Here is a 21,593-nt window from a genome sequence, read left to right as displayed (position 1 = left end):
GGGCACTCTGAGGCACAATGCCAACCAAACGGTCTCACAAGGCACAGCCAAGATGAGCGACGACAGTGACAAAGACTTGAAACGCCAATTCGCCGATACCTGGGCAGCGACTTTCCGGGCCAAATTCGACGCCGTTTGCCAGAAGTGGTGGGAGCCCTTAGGGAAGAAGAATCTACCTCCTGCTCCGACACCAGCCACAACGACATCACTCCCACAAGCACCCACACGACCGCAGCCGAGACGACCAACCAAAGCGGCAAAACCGCAGGAGCGGCTAAACGGCATCAAGGCTAGGCAGAAGAAGAAACAACAGGGCAATACCCACCCAGGCAGAGCGAAGCCACAGCCACACATGAGGGGACTCCAAGGACCCCCCCGCAACCCGGAAGAGACGCCAAAAGCCTGATAAGACAAGCCGGAGGGTCGAGGCTCCCATCCAACTTCCAGGCACCCTGCTGACAACAGCTCCCGGGCCAGAGACAGCACAACTAGTTGATCCCCGCGTGTACAATGCTCAACACCCGCCGAAGACCAGCAAAAGAAGGCAGGGGTTACCTTACCGGGCCAAAGAGGGGACTTTCTGCTCCAGCACATCAGTGGCATCGGTTGACGACATGCTGTAACTAGGACTCTCTTTACTGCTGCTGAACACGGTTATCATTTACAACAATTTATTCTACAGTATTAGATATGTCTGCTTGTATTAATAGGCTTTTCCCTATCTTTGCCTTAACCTTGGAGGCTTATAGTACATGTATTGCCAGTCTACACTCAAACCACAGAATCCACTGCCCAGCTGCTATGAAAGTACCCTACAACTACTTATAATTAAACGGACCGGTGTATGGCCCCGTATAACCCCGCTCACCCTCACGCAAAATACACAGGTCAACCCTCGGACCTACTCAACCCCACGTTACACATAACCAGACTAACCTCCAGGCCCTTATAGTGTTCCACGCTTAGCTACCTGACAGTTTAACAACCCTTACACTTCGAGCAATATCGGACTACCTACTGCTATGGCGGTGACTACGCACAGCTAAAGGGCCACTAATCATATACATAACGCAATCTAACTGAATGTTCCTACTACGCATTTGTTCACCTATAAATATAAAAATGAGTGCACGTAATATCGATTACCCCACTGTTGTATGATATTTGACAATGCAAGAGGATTGCCGTTGGGGTACCTCACGCAAGTATGTTACCTCTTTATTCACTGCAAAAATAAAGAAAGAAGAGAAAGAAAACATTACAGTGCAGGTACAAAATGCATAACAAACAGAATCTAAGGATGTTTTTCCCTCCTCAAGAAACACAGTAAATGAATGAATAAATACAAGTCAATAAATCTTTAAAATACAACCAAAAAATTACTGTACACAAAAAAAAAAAACATCCTTCCCTAGAAATGTGATTCCTCCCATCTCAATATCTGGTCCACACATTGTCCAATTGTTATCTATATGTCCTCTCTGATCCCTGGTGTCTCTCCCCTGCTTTGTGATTGGCTGTCTTTAGCACAAGATTCCCCTGATGAGGTTGCAAATGGAAAAAAAAAAAAAAAGCAACAATAAGTATGTTTAGCCAAAAGCTACCCTTTCATTAATATGCACAATGGGTGCAAAGCCTCCAATGCACAAAAAAACAAAAACAAAGTACATTTATTAATAAATAAGAATTATAGATACCCAATTATCAAAAAAGGCAACAAAATTCTAATCCAAATGGCTTAAATGGATTATTATTTAGAATTTCCAATTAATTTATACAGTAAATAAAAACGTGAACGTGAAATATTTTTTTATAAGTTTATATTCAAGAAAAGATGTTGTAGGAACATGTATCCTGACATATCACTTTAGTGTGACAAACAAATACATTTGAAAGCAATGTTGCAATGTTTCGAAAAACTCTATAGCAAAAAAAAATAAAAAATAGAGTTCTCTAGAATGGAGACTTAAAGGAACACTCTCATCCCTAACACAACTCAGCTCATTGAAATTGTTATGGGGGCAGGAGTGTTTGGGTGAGGGTTAAACTGTTGTGCAGTGGTTTTACTTCCCTGAGTTGAAGTTGTCTTGTGGAAAGTTCATTTAGAGAAATAAATGTATGTAGTAGTGAAAATTACATTTTTAAAGCCTATTTTCTAAATATGCAATATTGTCTTAAGTGGAACATCAGGTTGTAAGGAACTTCATAGACATGGTATGGAGCACTTTCAATAATTGGTTAATGGTGGAATCACTTAGTGCACTCATGACTAAATCCTATCTACTGTTTAAACAAAAACTAAGGGAAGGGGATATTTTTTAAAAGCCATGATCCAAAAGGTAGTGCACAATTTGAAACGCGACAAAAACACCAATAGAATGTGCCAGATGATTCTAATGGTTCCCATGTTGATTGTTCTACATTTAGAGGTTTCACAACATTTTACAGCATGGCACTGTCTGAATTAAAAGCAAGACACCTCCCATTTGTATTTGCTTGCATTTCTCAACCAGGCACAGATAATTGTACAAAATAGCCTAAATGTTACTGCTTCCTTGAAAATCATTGCATCTTGGTAATAACTATAGGTCTTATAGAAATATATAAGATTAGCAACAAAAAAAAATCTTAGTGATCCACAGGGACAAAGATTTGTTATCCCATACATGTTGTATATCTAGTGCACTGCGATCTCACTATCTAGTCTTAGTTCTGTCTATATAGTTTCAGTTTATTGTTCGTTATGTTAATCTCTGGACTCATTCTCCAACCAATAGTCATTATTGCTATATAGAGTCTCAGTAACTATGTTAAATTGTACAAAGTGATACAGGTTGCACCAGATGCAGGAGCTGTCCTAATTGTGTACTCTGTGGATAACTTCTGTGCAGCATAATGTCTAGGACAGATGAGGGAACATTAGGCCAGTGCCAACAAAGCAGAACAGATCAATTGAAATTAACTCAGCTAACTCCATTATTACAAGTACTGCAGCAAAACCATATTCCAGGGCTAGACAACTTTTTGGTAGTAATGTGCTAAAAGAAGATTTTGAAGTTCATATTTTTTTTTTAATTTGAGGTGTAAAGTACCTCAAAACATAACAAAAACATACAGTAACCCAACATGTCCTACATCCCCAAACAGCCATGATCTGAGTGCCCAAGTTGTCCAAATAGCCCTCAGATCCCTGCAGTGTAGGGTAAACACCACCGGGGCAAAGTTCTGACCGTCCGCACACGTGGTGCTATGCCCAAAATAATTCCATAGCAATGTGTGCTTTGGCCAGTCAACTTTTGGGAGCTCCTGTGGCCAAAATACAGGGTGCTCCATCTAGCTCTCAGGTAGCATTTCGTCCTCTTAGTCTCAGGCACCTTCCCTCCAAAAAGTGCTCTCCTGGCAGATTGGAAAATAGTTAAAAACACCAGACCAAGTTGACCGCAAGGTAACATAGCCGAAAACAGTTGCATAACATTCACGACTAAGTACCTCTGAAGACCGTTCATGGGTTAGTGCGCACAAATGGTCCAATGTGACCAGGATCCACAAAGCCCTCATGCCAACTTAGTTCCATAGCGGTCGCGGCTAAGTACTGCTGAGGACTGTTCGTGAGTTGGTTCATGCGAACGGCCGCCAGGGAGCTAGCATTCTTTTAAATCCAGAGAAGGAAAGTGCCGAACCAGGGGCACCAAGGGAAAGCCATTATGGGTGTAACTCCCGATGGGGTCTCAGACCTGGAACCTAGCTGGAGGGCAAGAGGCCAGCCTCCACACTACTCCAGGAGTTTGTGACAAACATTCATGGAATGGAGCGTTTATCCCAATTTGTATGAGGGAGGCTTCTTCTGCAGCTCTGTGTATAGCTAGCAGTGTGGGTGGCTTCCCTGGAGTCCAGTTGCAACCAGGATGGTCAGGTAAAAGTCAAGGGCAGAGGCTGCAATAGCTGCTGCGGGCTGCTGTACTCCAGAGAGGATTCCCGTTTACAAGTGTTGGGATGTAGTGATCTGAAAAGTGCTATAATGTGTAAATTGAGGATTGCCCCTCACCACCTGCAATCACTGCTCAGTTTGCACTAGGGACTCCTCATATTCCAGAGCATGCTTGGCTCTGGCAGCCTTAATTGCCATGCATGGCACACGTCTCACACGTTGATGACCCCTGTCCTATTCTATCATATCTATACATATTCACGATGGCTGACTGAGAAGGGCATTGCCAAACTCTGCTAAACTTGTTTCAGTTTTAATGTATTATTGAATGAAATGTGTCTATACAATTCATACTTCTATGAAAGATACAAGAGATTTAGATGTAGCAATATTTAATTATATGTTATTTAAGGACTTTTCAGTTTGCAGGCCACCGATCCATCATATTCATAAAAACAAATAAATATTGCTCACTCAAATGTTTTAATTTTTTTAATACATTTTCCATTTTCTTGTAAATTCATTTAAAGAACCTAGCAAATGACATAGTTCATATAGTTTATAACAATATTCTCAATTCCCTGAAAAAAGGGGGACTGCACATGTATTCAAACAAACAAAGAGCTTCAATGGCCAGTTATCAGCTTACGGGCAGGGGTCTCTCTACCTCTTATATTTGTCTGTCTATAGTGTACGTTCTCCACTAATTTCACAGTGCTGCAGAATCTGTTGGCACTTTATAAATACCAGTAATAAATAAATAAATAGGCACAGTATCTGTATAGGTGTTTTACCAGGATTAGGAGATGGTGAATGTAACGGATCGACAGGCACCCCGACTGGGTACCTCCGTTGATGGATGCTCCTAGCGCTTTCTGAGGACGCCAAGCACTGTAGCAGACACCACAACCACCGAACCAGAGAAGCATACGAATGCTCTCAAGCATATGAATGCTGAACAGGAAAAGCATACAATCAGCTTACACTCCTGGCAATCAGCATACAATCCAATTCCCCCAATAACGAGACGACACTTCATTTTGAGGGTCAAGCAGAACTAACTGTACTGGCAAATACAGCCTCTTTTATTCCCAATCCACAAACATAGTACTGCCCACAGGGTTTTACAGAACAACCAATCAACACGTACAATACACACAGACACTCCCACACAAAATCCTCCCCTCTGCCTGTGATATGATTACTGAACACAATGGGTAATATAATTATCACAGACAGAGAAATACTGTTTTATAAAACATATCACAGGGACCCCAAAACATGCAATAACCCAATATAAAGTACATCCTCAGAACCTGGGGGATCTGGGTGAACCACATATCCAAAATTCACCCAGATACGTTCAGTAGTTTGGAAGATACAGTTTAATGCAGATTCCGCAGAACATATACAGATTATATAAAAAATAATTGCTGTATAATGTGTCCCCTGTTGTATAGTTTAAAACTACTGCACGATGTCTTTGTGCACCAAATACCGGCGAGATGGCACCGTGTAGAAAAGTCACAACAGTGTCTGTGAGTTAAAATGGCCGCCATCCTCCATCGTTCTCACCATGTGCTTCATCCATTGTTCTCACCATGTGCCTCTGATACATGAAATGGTGGCCACCCAGTAACTCCACAGTATGTCCCCAGATGGTTCTTAATGGGCCAGTAGCAGCATAATACAATACAACATGCCCAAATCCTGTATTGACAGGGTCAAATCTCCCATAGTCCATAGGCCATAGTCAGCTGGCAGGAGGCAGGCAAACAGGCTTCTCCAGTGGCGAGGATGGTTCCACCACAGTGAATATACCCAATATCCACTGAGTATCTAATCCGGCACACAATTTCTTCAAATTATAGACACTAGTGGGAACTCCAAGATAAAGTAAGTTGGAGTGCCTAGTAAAACTCTCACTTTGAAGATATTGTGAGCACAATTTTTTTGTGAATGTACAGAGTTTATAACAATGACTGACAGGGGGCTAAGATTGAAACTTCCTGTTGCTGGATAAACATGTATTTATAGCTACATGCAAATGTAATTTTCACACCTCACAAGTGAATATTTATCAAATAGAAGGCATAAGTAAAAATAATATGAAAAGTCAGGGAAAGGGAGAGTTCCCTTTAAATATTAATATGGGTGCAATTGTGTGGATATTTTTTAAATATACATGAACATTAGTCTATGCTTATACCTAGTTATCTAGGCATTTTAAGAAATCTCTAGATGTTTCTTTTCTTACTAGTCTTTTTGACCCGGAGCAGAAGATTAAAGCTAAATGTAATATCAATCTCAAAAAAAAAATCACCAGTTCCAATACAGTTATGATATCATTCAGAATATTATTTTGTGTTAACGTGTCCACAAGACACCTGATGGTAAAGAGTTTTCAAATACCCATACTATTTATTATCCAATGTTATGTTATTTTACTACACTGAATCTCCTTTTAACTTTTACTTTGTCATCTTGGCTAGTGTTACTATGACACCACAAATGCATAGTCCATTTCTAATATAAATAATAAGAAATAAGGCGATTTAAAGCATTTACCATGTTACGGACCACATCCATTTTTTTTTCTCTAAGACAGTAAACTTGCATCTTTACTTTTCACCACTGCATTTCCTTTTAGAGGAATTGTACAGGCAATTGTAACCCAGAGATCCCTGGCACTTTCTAACCTGAAAGGGCTACACTATTCTTAAACGGTTAAACCCCCTAAAGATGCTTTCCAGAACCAGATCTCCCTTTCCCCAGCGGCATCCGTCTTCTTTAATTGTGTTTCAGTAAGGGCAAAGTGCCGCTGGGCGGGAGACCCGCTGATTGGCTGGAGCGGTGAGCTGATGCTCTAAGCCAATCACTTGCTTCACATTCATAAAAAGGTATGTAAACAATTCTCGAACGGTTTAACCCCTTCAGGTAAAAAAGCACCAGAGACCTCTTGGCACCATAACAGCTTCATGTTGATGATGTTGTTATGGAGTCCAAAGGGTTCCTTTAAGTCATTGATCTGGGGCCCCTGTGTAGTACATGACCCCCACTTTCCTAGTCTAATCTGACCTCTGGATGCCCTTGTCCTAAAGTGCTTGAGACCAATATTGTGTAAGAGTAAGGCTTTAACCATTTATTGTCCGTGAACTAGCAGACAAAATAAAAATTATAGTGACTTCTGAAACGTCATTGAGTGTCTAAATACATACTAAACCTCTCAGAGCAACCCAGATAAAATATCTTGTCAAGATAGCAAAAATAAGAACTATTTTAATTACAGGAACTAACATACAGAATGTAGAAACATCCAATGTTGGTCAATGCAAAGATCTGACTTTCCTTTGACAAGAAAATATTGATGGAAAAACATTCAACATCTGAAAACATCTATGTACTGGTAATGGTGTATTTAGATTCTTCTATGTCAGTTCGGGGCTGTCTTGACAGTTTTATGTGTATCTTGTATGCATTTATGCATATACATTTTGTCTAAATCCACTGTAAAATAATTTATTCAGATTAAACATTAATCAGTTCTTTGTGTTCCTTTTGAATTTTTATTTTATGTAAATGAATGGTATATTCATCAGAATTTGAATATCTAAAATATATCCTTTCTACAAGTTGTTTTTGTTTGTTCTCCTTGTCTTTGCGTTGTTATAACCTGTCAATGGTTTTGGCTTCAAGTAAAGTTTTGGATAGTAAAGCAAATACTTTGTTAATATATAGGAGCATTGTGTCCTACAAGAAAAAGTGAGAGGCTAGTTAAAGATGTGCTCGTTATATTTGCAGTAACCACGGCCTGCTAAATTGGCCAAAAAGTCCAGGCCAAAAAGTTACTCATTACTGCTAGCTGGCCTATTATACGGGAGCATGTGCTTGATCCAGTGTTCCAGTATCGAGACCAGGAGTTAAAATTGTAATTTCAATACACGTTCACAGTATGAAAACTAGCTTCTAAGCACTTATTTAAAGGGTTACTCCAACCAACATGATCACTTCAGTAATAAGAAGTGGTCAGGGTGGTAGGAGCCAGGATGTGAAGTGTTTCTGCATGAAAGGCTGCCCATCCAGCGATGTTTGCATTTGTGTGCCGAGGGCTAGTGCCACATCCAGCACAGGTGACTTGGCAGCCCGGAATTCTGCTCCTGACGGCCAAATGTCAATTTTGTGCATATTTAACATATTTTATCAGCCTGCACAGCATGCTGGCAACAGCTGTAGCAATATTCCCCTGCGCAGGCATCACCCCTGCAAGGGTAGGCTCCCGTCCTGCCTCCTTCTATTTGGTCCCTTCATCCTCCCTCCATTAAATAAATAGCAATTTTTAAAAAGTTTAAATCTCCTCCCATCATCCCTCCCCTTCTTCCTCCTTTTCCTCCAGTCTCCAAGTTTAGAGCATTAACATTTGCTCTATGCCCCCACAATGGTAAACTCAAAGGCTTCTCTCTTGAACCATGTGAGTTCGGGCATGGCGTTTGATGGGTGTGGAAAACAGGGTCAGGAATTTCACCTGACTGTATTCCAGGTATGTTTTACAAAAAATTGCATAGGGGCGGTGGGACATTAGTATGAATGCCTAGTAGTAATATTTTATCCCTGTATCAAACTTGGAACTTACTCCATATTAAGTTTTCACATCACCACTGAACATCCAGCACAGAAATGTATGTGTTCACCAAGCCCTTAAGTAATCTCTATGTCTTACATAGTTGAACTCTATACTATCTTAACTATACCCTCACAATACATGAGCCTACAAGGCTTAACACACTGGTCCTCAACAAAAGTAGTTTGGATGGAAGATGTAGGGAGGGCTGATACATAGTTTTGGGAATATTGTAGCAAGCAGTCTCATTAAAAAACTTCATTGTTTTAGGCATAATAGGGGAGATAGATGGAAACCAATAGAATGTCTCATATAATTTGAACTTTGCAACTTAAACAGTGCGTTTTATAAATCCAAACCAACATTTGTATTCTGCTGGCATTTTTGTAATTTGCATTTTCAAACCAAGCCAATTAATTTTAAATATCCACTGGTATTTGTCATAATTTTAATTATTATATTTCACATCTTAAGACAATATCAAGTCACATCAAAATACTGAAAAAAAAAAAAGGGTTACGGTATAATATATCATGGTTTTTACACTATAACACTTTTCCAAAGAATGAGTAAATGCATTTAAAAATGTGTAAATCTTTACATTCCAGGTATCTCTGAACAAGCAGTCTGTAAACAAAATTAAAGAGGCACTGTCACTTTTTTGATGTGTTAACATGTCCAAAATCCCTTTCGGCTGCCCCATTTTGTTTGGCAAATCATTCTTATTTTTACAGTTATACATAAGGAAAAGCAGGGATTTTTCCTTATCTATAACCTACAGGTTAATAAAAGTTTGCACAGTGTGGAGCTTTAGTCAAGCTTCACATCCTTTGACAACTTTGTCATTGACCATCCTGTCCTTTACTCCCCTCCCTACAGTGTCACACCACTTCCAGGAGTGGCACATCATAGATCTCCTGTGCTGACTCTTGTGAGGTCCCAGTCCATTGGTGTACTGGGCATGTGCATGATTTCACATGCACACTCTAGGAAAGGGCAGAAGATTAGACTTTCGTCTGCCTCCATCTTTGAAATGTTATAAAGGTGGAGCCATGAAAGATGATCTGCCAGGACTGGAACAATGCCTAAAAGGGTATTTTTGGCTTTGTTGGATGGACTGGATCACTGGGCTGACTAAAGGGATTCTATAGTGCCAGGAAAACAAACCCGTTTTCCTGTTACTATATGCTCCCACAGTGCCCCCCTCCCGATCCCTCCCCCCCTCCCGCAGTGCTGAAGGGTCATTAGTATGAATGCCTTGTAGTAATATTTTATCCCTTAATCAAATTTGGAACTTACTCCATATTAAGTTTTCAAATCTCCACAACTGAACATCCAGCACAGAAATGTGCTGCCCTTTCGGTCACTTACTTAAATGACCCTCGTCGCTGGGTCAGGCTCCATCCACGCTCCTCCCCCGACGGCTGCAATGGCCGCGCTCACATTGGGATTTCCCCATAGGAAAGCTTTATTCCACTGCAGGGTTAAGGGACATGGGACATTGCACTTAAACAACTTCAATAAGCTGTGTCCCTTAACCCCTTAATGATCAGTGACAGACAAGGTCCATCACTCTGCAGAAACCCTTAACGATGAGTGACGGACCTCGTCTGTCACGCGGTAAAATTAACCCCAGATCGCCGCAATTGCGGCGATCGCGGGGTTAATGGTGCTCTGGTCTGCCTCTGTATTAGAGACAGACCGGGAGCACCCGATCGGGCTGCCCCAGCAGCAGTGCCCGCTCTGACAGGCTGTCAGAGCGAGCACATGTGCTGTATATACTCACCTTCCGCCTCCCTGCACTTCCGGGTTCTGTGTGAAGTGCAGGGAGACGGATCAGCACTGATCTGCTTCCCTATTTAAAAAAAAATAAAAATAAAGTTTCATTCAAATCCCACCCCCCTTTACCCATTTTAATAAAAAAATTAACCCCTTCCCTGCCAATTGATCATTGACTACAGTGATCAATTGGCAGGGATTGCATTTTACTATGATCTGATTTTTTTTTTAACCCCTGAAGGTTAATTCTTTTTTTTTTTAACCCTCAGGAGTTAAATTTATTTTATTAATTAATTTAAGTATTTTAAAATTATATATTTAGCTAGCTGGGGAGGGAGGAAGTTAGTGGGGAATTGGGGGATTTGGTGTTAGGCTAACTAGGGGTTAAAAAGGTTTTAAAATAAGCTTTAAAAAGTAAAACATTAAGTTAAAAAAAGTTTTAATAATGTTTAAGTAAAAAATAAATAAAAAAAAAACACCCCCCTTTACCCAGTACAAATAAAAATTAACCCCTTCCCTGCCAGTCGATCACTGCCTACAGTGATCAATATACAGATCACAGTATTATACTGTGATATCATTTTTTTTAACCCCTGACGATTAACTTTTATTTATTTTTTAACCCTCAGGGGTTCAATTTATTTAATTAACTAATATAGATATTGTATAATTAAATATTTTGCTAGCTGGGGTGGGTGGGAGTTATGGGAAATGGGGAATGTACTGTTAGTGCTGCTTACTGCTAGTTAGGGGTTAACGGTAAAAAAAAAAAGCTTAGAAAAATGTTAAATCTGTAAAAAAAAGTTTTAAGAATGTTTAGGAAAGTTTAAAAAAAATGAATAAGCAAAACAAAAGTTAAAAAAAATAGTTTTAAAAAGTAAAAAAAGTTTTAAAAAGGAAAAAAATACATTTAAAAACACTCATTACCACTACACCTGGAACAAACTAGAGAATAAATGATCCCACGCTAAGGTCCAAAATATGCCTTTTGAATTACCCCAGGGTGTATTCTTTAATAAATAGTATGTGTTTGTGGGGAAGTTTCAATAACCAACCATCTAAATTACTCCAAATTGGAACATGGACATAGCGTAAAACTTCAAAGTTAGAAAAAAAACTGAATGGCTGCGTCTCAAATGTGCCCCTTCAACATCCACATATACCTGGCAAAGGTACATACGGGGGTATTGCTGTACTCAGACCACACAGCTGAGCAACATATGAAGTATTATACAGTCGAAGCACACATAAGGTTTGCAAAATATACTGTGCAAACTCACTTTGTGTGTCAAAAAGGCAGAAAGAACGCTTATTACCACTACACTTGGTACAAGCTAGCGGAAAAATGATCCCACGCTAAGGTTCAAAATATGACTTTTGAAATACCCTGGGGTGTCTACTTTAAGAAATTGTAGGCCTTTGTGGGGTAGTTTGAATTTAAAACCTGCGAAGATGCTTGGAAATTGCACATAGGCCCAGCGTCAAAATTCAAAGTTCGGTAAAAACTGATATGGCTTGGTCTCCTATATGGCACTGTGAATTCACGAAATAGTGCCAAAGACATTCATGGGGGGTGTCTTTTTACTCAGAAGACTTAGCTGAGCATAATTTGGGGGGTTTGAACTTAGTGGCACATATTAAATATACAAAATGCCCAGCAAAAATGCAAACCGTATGTAAAAAATGCACAAAATTATTTTTTACTACATACTTTGGCATATATTGGTGAAAGAATGGGGGCAAGTTAAGGAACAATATGCACCTTATGAGATACCCTGGAATGTCTACTTTTACAAATGGTAGGCCTTTGTGGGTTTATTTTGAACAGGCAAACTACTATAATACCCCAAATGGAAGCATAGGCTCATTAAATCCGTCTCTCAAAATTCGACTGTGAATACTGAAAAGGAAAGGTGTCCTATATGGCACTTTAGCTTCACGAAATAGTGCCAAAGACATACAAAGGGGGTGTCATTTTACTCAGCAGATGTAACTGAACACAAAATAAAACTTTGTACAGGAATAGCACACACCAACTTTACAAAATACACATGAGAAGTTCTTTGTTATAAGTTTGTGTGCCAAAACCCCCAAAAAACACAATTTTACTCCAATATTTATCAGAGGTTGACGGTGAAATGGTTACGTAGAAAGTGTCAAAAAAACCTTAGGTAAATAGCCTGTGGTGCCTACTTTATATAAATATATACTTTTGTGTGGCAATGTTGTTTTCTTTTATGGCTATTAAGCTTACAAGACAAACATACCAAATTCTAAAATTGCTCCACATTAAAAGTTCATTTTACTCCTTGTGCTTTGTGACCTGTAACTACCAAAAAAAAACTTCAAATCCCAGACACATTATATATTCTGTAAATCAGAACAACTAAATGAATTTATTTTTAATTACTTTCCTGAACCTGCACTAATTGTGCACACATTATTATTGCAAAAACTGTAAAACAAAACAATAATATTTTCATTTTATTTGCATTTTTCTGTATTTTTTTATAATAAATAAGCATTTATATATATATATATATATATATATATATATATATATATATATATATATATATATATATATATATGTGTGTTACATAAAATTAAAGCCCTTTCTGTCCTTTAAAAAATGGTATATTATATGTGTTGGTGCAATAAATTAGTAAAATGCAAATTGCAGTTGAACGCAAACAGCAAAAAATGCTGTTGTCATTAAGTGAAAGCCAAGCTTCTGAAGCTCTGTCCTTAAGGGGTTAAAGATGACAGCGCTTTATAGCTACGTATTGCAAATACATTTTAGACATAGGAGAATATTTATCATTGCAAAACTACAGTGCTACTCTGGAGTAAATTGCTAAAAAGGAAGCAGTAACCATGGAAACCAACAGCGTGTATTTCCACTTTTAACATTTTGCCCTGGAATGGATCTGTTTAACTTAAAGTTTTTTATTAGATTTTTACTTTTTGAAAAATAACAGTTTCTACAATAGCTGATAGCACACATCATCTCTGAAAATTTGCTAATATTATTAAAAGCATAAACTCTCCGAAATGCAATTCTCTGGTGACCTTTTACAATAGTACTGGCATAATTATATACAGAATATTAATCAAAATCTTAACAAGTTGGCTCTTGCAAGCATACAAACATTTCTGTAAATGTACTTTTTTTTCCTCTTAAATTCAGTTCCAGACTGTGAAGACGATGGCATTGAATGACATAATATATATTATACATAAACATTTTATTAAGATTATATTATTATATAAACATATTATGCATATAAACCTTTTATATTAAATAGTTATAATTATAGATGAATATTTTAAAAAAACTCTAGGTTATATTAGAAAAATATCTTCTAAATAAAGGGACACTATAGTCACCAAAACAACTTTAGATTTATAAAGCAGTTTTGATGTATAGATCATATCCCTGTAGTCTCACTGCTCAATTCTCTGCCATTTAGGAGTTGAATCACTTTATTTATGCAGCCCTAGTCCCATCTCCAGGCAAGTAACATGCACAGCCTTCCTTTTTGCAAATTCTGTTTAATTTAGAATCTTCTATCTCATGCTCTGTTAATAGCCTGCTAGGCCTGCAGGTGCCTCCTGTGTGTGATTAAAGTTAAATTTAACCCCTTAGTGACCAGACCACTTTTTAATTTTCTTACCGTTTGGGACAAGGGCTGTTTTTACATTTCTGCTGTGTTTGTGTTTAGCTGAATTTTCCTCTTACTCATTTAATGTACCCACACATATTATATACCGTTTCTCACCAATACATGGTCTTTCTAAAAATATCATTAATTTCATCATATCATATAATTTACTATAAAAAGAATTATAAAATATGATGAAAACATGTAAACAAAAAAAACATACTTTTTCTAATTTTGGCCACCAAAATCTGTTACACATCTACCACAGCCAAAAAACAGCCATACTAAATGGTTTCTAAATTTTGTCCTGAGTTTAGAAATACCCAATGTTTACGTGCACTTAGCTTTTTTTGGAAAGTTATAGGGCTGTTACACGTAGCACTTTGCTATTTCCAAACCAATTTTTTTCAAAATGAACACACGTTACATTGTAAAACTGATATCTGTCAGGAATCCCTGACCCTTCACATGTATATATTTTTTTAAAAGAAGACAACCTAAGGTATTGTTTTTTTTTTTTTTTTACTCTTTGCATGCAACCATTTTACCACCAATCTGTGCCAAATTAAAAAAAACAAAAAACAAATAGGTGATTTTTTTGACACACATAGCAATTTAAGAATACATGCATGGAGAACTTTAAGGGTTACTGCCAAAGAACAACCCAATATGGGCTCAGCAACATCTCATGAGTACAGTGATACCCCCTATGTATAGGTGTGTCGGGTTCTCTGGGGCTAAAATACCTTATTTGGAGGGTGCGCATTCCTGTTTTCCAACTTGGAATTTCCACAGCTGGTCATCATGCACCCATGTCCTATTTGGGACATTTTTGAAGCCGGACAATATAATTTACCCCCATCAAACCATATATGTTTGAAAAGTAGACAACCCAGGGTATTCAATATTGGGTATGTCAAGTCTTTTTTAGTAGCCACTTAGTTACAAACACAGGCCAAAGATAGCATATATATTATGTTTGTGAGTTAAAAATGCAAAAAACAATAATGAACGCTAACTTTGTGACTAAGTGGCTACTAAAAATGACTAAAGACTGAACATACCCCATTTGCAATACCTTGGGTTGTCGTCTTTTGCAAATGGTATGCCATCATGGGGGTAATTCTCATCAAAGGCAACATAACCAGTCTGGCAAATTTCAATGGGAAAATATATTTTACCCTGTAACTTTCAAAAACACTATAAAACCTGTACTATTATACTCAGGAGACTTAACTGAACAAAACAGTAAAACCTATTGCAACAATGATATTATCAGTGAAAGTACAGTTTGTGTATAAAAAAAGCAATAATTGTCACTTTCACTGACAATATCAAAAATGCAATAATTGTCACTTTCACTGACAATATCATAATTTTTGTCACTTTCACTGACAATATCACACTATTAGTGTTTAAAAACACCAATAGTTGTGTTCAGCAAAGTCTACCGAGTAAAACAGTATCTCCCATGTACAGGTTTTAGGGTGTCATAGAAAGTTACAGGGTTAAATATAGTGCTAGCAAATTAAATTCTCTGGACTTTCGGCCTGGGTTGTCAGGCAGGTCCCTCAAATTGCAATCAATAAAATTACTTAATTATGTAAAAATATTAAATACATATGCACATAGAATTTAAATATATATATACATATTTATATATTTGTCTACGTCTATATTTATGAAATTATTTATGTAATTATGTATATGGACATTTGTATTTTTCGTATTATTTTTATTTATATATACATAGAGATATATATATCATTTCATTCTAAGTGTATTTTGATATATATATATATATATATATATATATATATATATATATATATATACATATATATAAATATCAAAATACAGTTAGAATAAAATTACATATATATTTCTTTTTTTAAAATTACAATTATTTTTACATTTTTTATTTATTTTTAATTAATTATTATTTATTTTTTATAATACTATACATATATATATACACACACAATATATATATAGTTATTATATTATATTATATGTGTAATTTTACTCTAACTGTATTTTTATCGTCAGTCACAGCCAGGGCAGGTGTGGCTAGGGCTTCATTAACAGAAAAAAAAGAGCTGTAATTCCTAAATGGCAGAGGATTGAGCAGTGATAATTCAGAAGTGTCCCTTTAAGCTCTGTTCGATACCTGATATGTAAAGTTGTCTAGTTCACACAGTTCTAGGTGAATCTAAGGAAAGTATATGGTGCAAATGCCTAGTTTCAACATGTTCCTGAAAACATTGTATATTCTAATCCACATATATTAATGCAGCCATTCCTTGTCTATATCGTGATTTATTTGGTTTGTACACAGCTGCAGGTAGTGATATCATTTCTGATATCAAATTCTCGTAAGTATTTTAGTTTCCCGTACAGCGGAGGTGTATAGAGTTGGGGAATGTCTCGACAGATTCCATTTGCGCTGTCAACACTGGCAAAGTAAATGTCTGTGTAACTGACTGTTTTGCAAGTCAAGTGAAGGAGCCAGAAGCAATGCTTTCATGCCTGCACCATATAGTTTGTGAATTTGTTGCTAAACAACAGTTGATAAGCCAGTGTCTCGGATTAACTTTCCTATCAAAATATCTAGGGTACAAAGCCGGTGGAATTTTCTAAAGTATGTCTGTCATTTAAATTGAGTAAGTAGGGATATGTTTTGTCTTTTAAAAAAAATTATGTTTTCATCAGGTCTAGTTTATAATCTAAATAAAAAGTTTCTTAACTGCAAAATTCTCAACAACAAAATAATCTAAAAAAAAACGAACAAACAAACAAACAAAAATCAATATTATTACCCCCCAAAAAACGAACAACTTTAAACACCATAGTTTGGAACCTTGCGTTTCAGTTACTATTAGCTAAAACTTTAGGAATTGTTGACCATTAAAAAAACATTGTGATTTTCAGAGTCAAATTCACTGCAGCTAAAGAAATAGGTACATTATTTAAGCTGGTCTGGTGAGATACCTCAGTGGATAGGACTCCAACTGCAGGTTCATATCATCTGCAAGAACAACTCGTCCTTTTGAGCTTGATAAAATAAGCACCATTAAGTTTGATAAGAACATCTAGACCCCCACGAAGTACTTGTAGACTAGCAAAAGCTTAATGTACATTTCCTGGTTTCATATTTTGATATTATTATAGCTAAATGTCAATGTTGCATAACAGAGCAGCAGTTCCAGCAATTAACATCAATTGCATTATATAGTAATTTAAGCAAAAAAAATTAGCAATAAAATGTTTACTGAAAAATGTGCTCATCTTATCTAAATATTACTTGGTATCAAAAATTAGCAATAAAATGTTTAGTGAAAAAATGTGCTCATCTTATCTAAATATTACTTGGTATCTTTGAGTGCATTTAGCATATTTCTGCAGCTAATAGCTTTTTATAATCTATGCAGTTCACTAACATTAAATTACTCCATAGGTACCGAACATTAGGCCTCCAGCTGTTTTGTGTATCCTGTTACCCATGAATCTCTGCCAGCCATAGTATAACAAGAGCTGGAGAGCCACGTTTAGGCACCTCTGATCTGGACCGTAATTGCTTTTTAGTTAAATTGAATGAAAAAAAAAAAATAACAGTAAAAAACAAACAAAAAACCCCACCTTTTTTCATGAGGATCCGAACTTTAAAAATGTATTTTATTCTTGACTCCACTTTAATGACCCTCTGTCACGAGAGGGGAACTACCTAAGTCTTTGCATATTTTAAGGATATTGGTTAAGGTGATGAGAAGCATATGCATTGATGTTTGAAAATCCAATTAATCCAAGTGTCGTACTTTGACCCAATCCAAGTATATCCTCAACATGCAATGGGATGCTGTAACCTTAGCCCCATGCAATGACAGTCACCTTGACCAAAGACACCGAATGTATTTAGCTGTAGAATGTCGCAATTCACCCACGTATCTAGAAAACAAACTCTATGATGTAATGATAAGGATTTTCTCTTCATTATTTCTAACCACCATAAAAAGCCTGAGACAATCATTATGTCAAATGAGATACAAATATTTGCTGTCTACTAAGTATATAAATGTAATTGTCATCGAAAGTATTAATGATGTATTATCAACGCTCAAGAAGTAGAGCTCTGCATTGAATCTTTAACTCACTGCGTACTAAAAAGACCAATTACTTGTAATTCTCTGGTCAGTTAGTCAGAATAAACAATTAGTTTAAAACAGTTGCTTCTTAGACAAATTCATTATCTTACTTAAGTGAAATCCATACTAGATACCCCTGTTAATGACTGAAAGGCAGGTATTATTTGGCACAGGTATGCAGAGTAAATGTATGTTGAGCCACACTAGCACCCAATATAATTTTGTGAGGTTATCAACTCTGTGTGTGAAGTAAGTTCGAAGTGACACTTTTAGGAAACAGCATGGAATTTACCTTTGGTATTTTAATAGATCATTTCTTATTGCTTTATAATATAGCATTTCTAAAGATTGTTTTATACACAACATCACAACATTTGTATATTTCGATTTACATACAAATGCAGTGATGTCCAATATACATTCATATGTGCAACGTAATAATGTACATATATAATGTTTACTGTGTACCTTAAAACCTGCTTTTATATTATGCATATCATGACACATCTGGCATGGCATTGTTCATGAAAGTTTTAAATATCAAAAGCACACACACACACACAAACACAAACACAAAAAAAAATAGTTATATATATATATATATATATATATATATGTAAATGGAGCTATCCATGTAATCCTATATTCATAATTTTTTTTAAAAATATGCTTATATTAATATGTATACAACCTGAAGTATGAATATATTATATATATTTCCATTTTCTATTTCATTATAGCAGCTATACGAGTAAAAAAAAAAAAAAATCTTTGAATTAAAGATGAAGGCATTAAAAACAATCCTGTGGGACAAATGCTTAAGATAGTGATCTCGACCTTATCTTGTACAGCCACAATACCCACTGATGTCACTTTAGACATTTGGTGCACTCAGAATTAGAATATTCACAAAACACATTGTCACTCTGAGCAGAATACAGGGAGGCAGTAGCAGCAGCGGCATAAGCTGTTCTGGGTAAATCACTTGTCACACATGAAAAGAGATGTGCATTTCAGAGAGAGAGATGCAGTGTGCGTGATTGTTTCATTGTGGGCTAACAACATGAATAAGTTGCCCCAGTCAAATCAGAAGAGAAAGAAAAGGATGTGAAAACTGTCGGAGAAGTTCACAAGCTAAATGTAGGTGACCGTCTGGATGTCATACCCACCTCTCTCTCCTTGAACTAGACAGCAATCCGTCCCAGTAGGTTGACTGCATTTAGCCCAACAATACAGAACACGCTTCTGTCGTGTTTTTTCCTCGTGGAGATGTTCACTGCTCTCAGACCCTCTCAGGATATCGCACAGTGTGGACATTCCTGGCTTGCATTTTACATTTTGGCTTCCAGGGCTGGTTCACGTTGGCTTGCATGAAAATGATCACATCTGGACCTCAGGCGAAGAAATGTCAAGGGACGGGCTGTAAAGACTGCTTTTACGCTTTGCATTTTCCATCCAGCTCTGTGGCAAGTGCAGTTAATATCAGGGCTTCCATGTACTGAAGAGGTTTCACAGCAGCTGCGAAAACATGAAAGGCAAAAGGGGTGTATGGGATGGGGGAACGGAGTCAGTGAGTGCCACCTGCAGGGAAGAAAAGGCAACGAAATCCTGCATAAAGCTTTCTGTACTTTGTGCAATGCTCTCTGTATGCTAATAGAAAGGGTTACCAATAAGTTGGAATGTATTCTATATCCTAACAGAGGACACCCAATGGTGACAGATTAAATTACAATATTTACAAATCCCTTAAAAAGACAATAATTCAAATACAGATACTCTATCGAGGAGTAGAGAGCTAGACGCAGGGATCACAGAAAGCTCCTAAATGATTATGTTTAGATGAACACAGATAACATAATGTCAGCAGTTTATATATATTGAGAGCAGGATTATCATGGTAAAACAGGTGCTCTTCAGGGGTAAAGTATTAACCATTGATAAACATTCTAATGTTTCCATGGTGATTGATGTTCATTTAGTACTTTCCCATCTAGTAGCATCCTTTCCTTGTCGGATAGACCTTTCCCCCTTAGTGCTAACTGATCAGTGGATACTTTTACAGGCATTTAGAAAGACAGAATGAGTTTCTGCGGAACTAAAAGGGATTATCAATAAACCTGTACATTTTAAGTACACATTTTGAAAACAGTGACAATGTTCTGCATGCAAAGTTCATACTAAGAAAATCATAAACAATTATTATGTTCTGCAGCATATGGATTAGAGTAGGGGTTCAAATGTATGTAGTGCAGAATTAAGGATTTTCTTAATTACTGAGTACAAGTCGCAACCATGATCGTTAAACCTGTGCAGAATTAGTGGCTCTTCAGTAGCATTGGCTTATTTTTGCCTCACACATCTTGCAGGCTATATTTACCTATGATGCTCAGAAAGCCATAAAAATACAAAACAAATAAAACATACTCTTAGCTGGCTCATAAGGGATCAATGGGAAACCAATTGGCACTTTAAGGGGCAGTGCTCTAGATATCAAGATGGTAGCAGATTTATCTGTAAACCGCAAAAACAATATGGTGTCTGTGTATGTGTGTATGCCTGTATGAATCAGTGAGCATGGGATGTAATTTGCTTTGCACAAGGTTGGGGGAACACCTTGTTGGTGAATTGCAGCTTGTGACAGATAGTGAGCCCTTTTTTCTGTTTTGTTGTATCTTCATGAATCAGTGAGTGTATGTGTGTGTGTGTGTGTGTGTGCATGTATGTCTGTGTTATGTAGTAGTTAGGTGTTTGAATCATTATGCATTTTAATGGTGAATTAGTTATGTGTGAGAAGTTATGTTATGGGCGGATGTACTTTGCTCACAGGTGGGTGGGTTGGGGCAGCATCTTGCTCTTGGTTCCGTGCAGCAAAATATCTTGGGCCAGTCCTGATCATAGTGCTTAAAAGCTCTTGTGCCACAGGTCAGCCAACATGATTGCAGAGTATATGGACCTGTAGAAATGAGAAAAAGTCATCCCATTAATGTTCTTATTTACAAATAAATGTAATGCAATGTGATCTTGCCCTAAGCAAACAGATCTGTTCCTCTAGCAAACTATGCCCCCCTGAATCCAATGAGTCCCTGTTTTCTTTAAACAGAAGGCTGAGTGTTTGTTGAGTCAATTTTGCTACAAGTTCACAGTCATTTGCGAATACATCTGACTACCGTATATCTGAACTGCTATTTTAGATTCTTCATATATATTTAAGTACCTTAACTGGAAAAGTAGATAGACAGTCAAGTTGCAAAAGACAATCTGTGTCAAGCTTCTAGAGGGAGTAAATTCTTATTTTGTGATAACACCATTGTTCCAAAACATCACGTTTCAAAAAAAGAGGTCAGGGTCGTAGATGTGCACAATAAGCAGACAAACCCAAAACTCAGATCCCACTATGGACCACATCCACAGGTAACTTGCAGATTACCACCGGCTGTAGACCCTCACCTGCAATGTGTCAA

General features: G+C 37.2%; 1 protein-coding gene across 1 annotated transcript in view; it reads right to left on the bottom strand.

The window, feature by feature from the left end:
* Positions 1-19,654, bottom strand: part of LOC134575864 (cGMP-dependent protein kinase 2-like) — a 177,219-nt gene extending 157,565 nt beyond the window's left edge. Inside the window, exon 1 of the mRNA XM_063435306.1 lies at positions 19,302-19,654. The gene's annotated coding sequence lies outside the window, so the exon portion shown is untranslated. The remainder of the gene's footprint in view (positions 1-19,301) is intronic.
* Positions 19,655-21,593: the final 1,939 nt, after the last annotated feature.

Source organism: Pelobates fuscus, chromosome 10 (genome assembly GCF_036172605.1).
Source record: "Pelobates fuscus isolate aPelFus1 chromosome 10, aPelFus1.pri, whole genome shotgun sequence".
In the NCBI taxonomy this organism is placed as follows: Eukaryota; Metazoa; Chordata; class Amphibia; order Anura; family Pelobatidae; genus Pelobates; species Pelobates fuscus.
The sequence above is the reverse complement of the archived record's forward strand: the minus strand, read 5'-3'. Positions and strand labels throughout refer to the sequence as shown.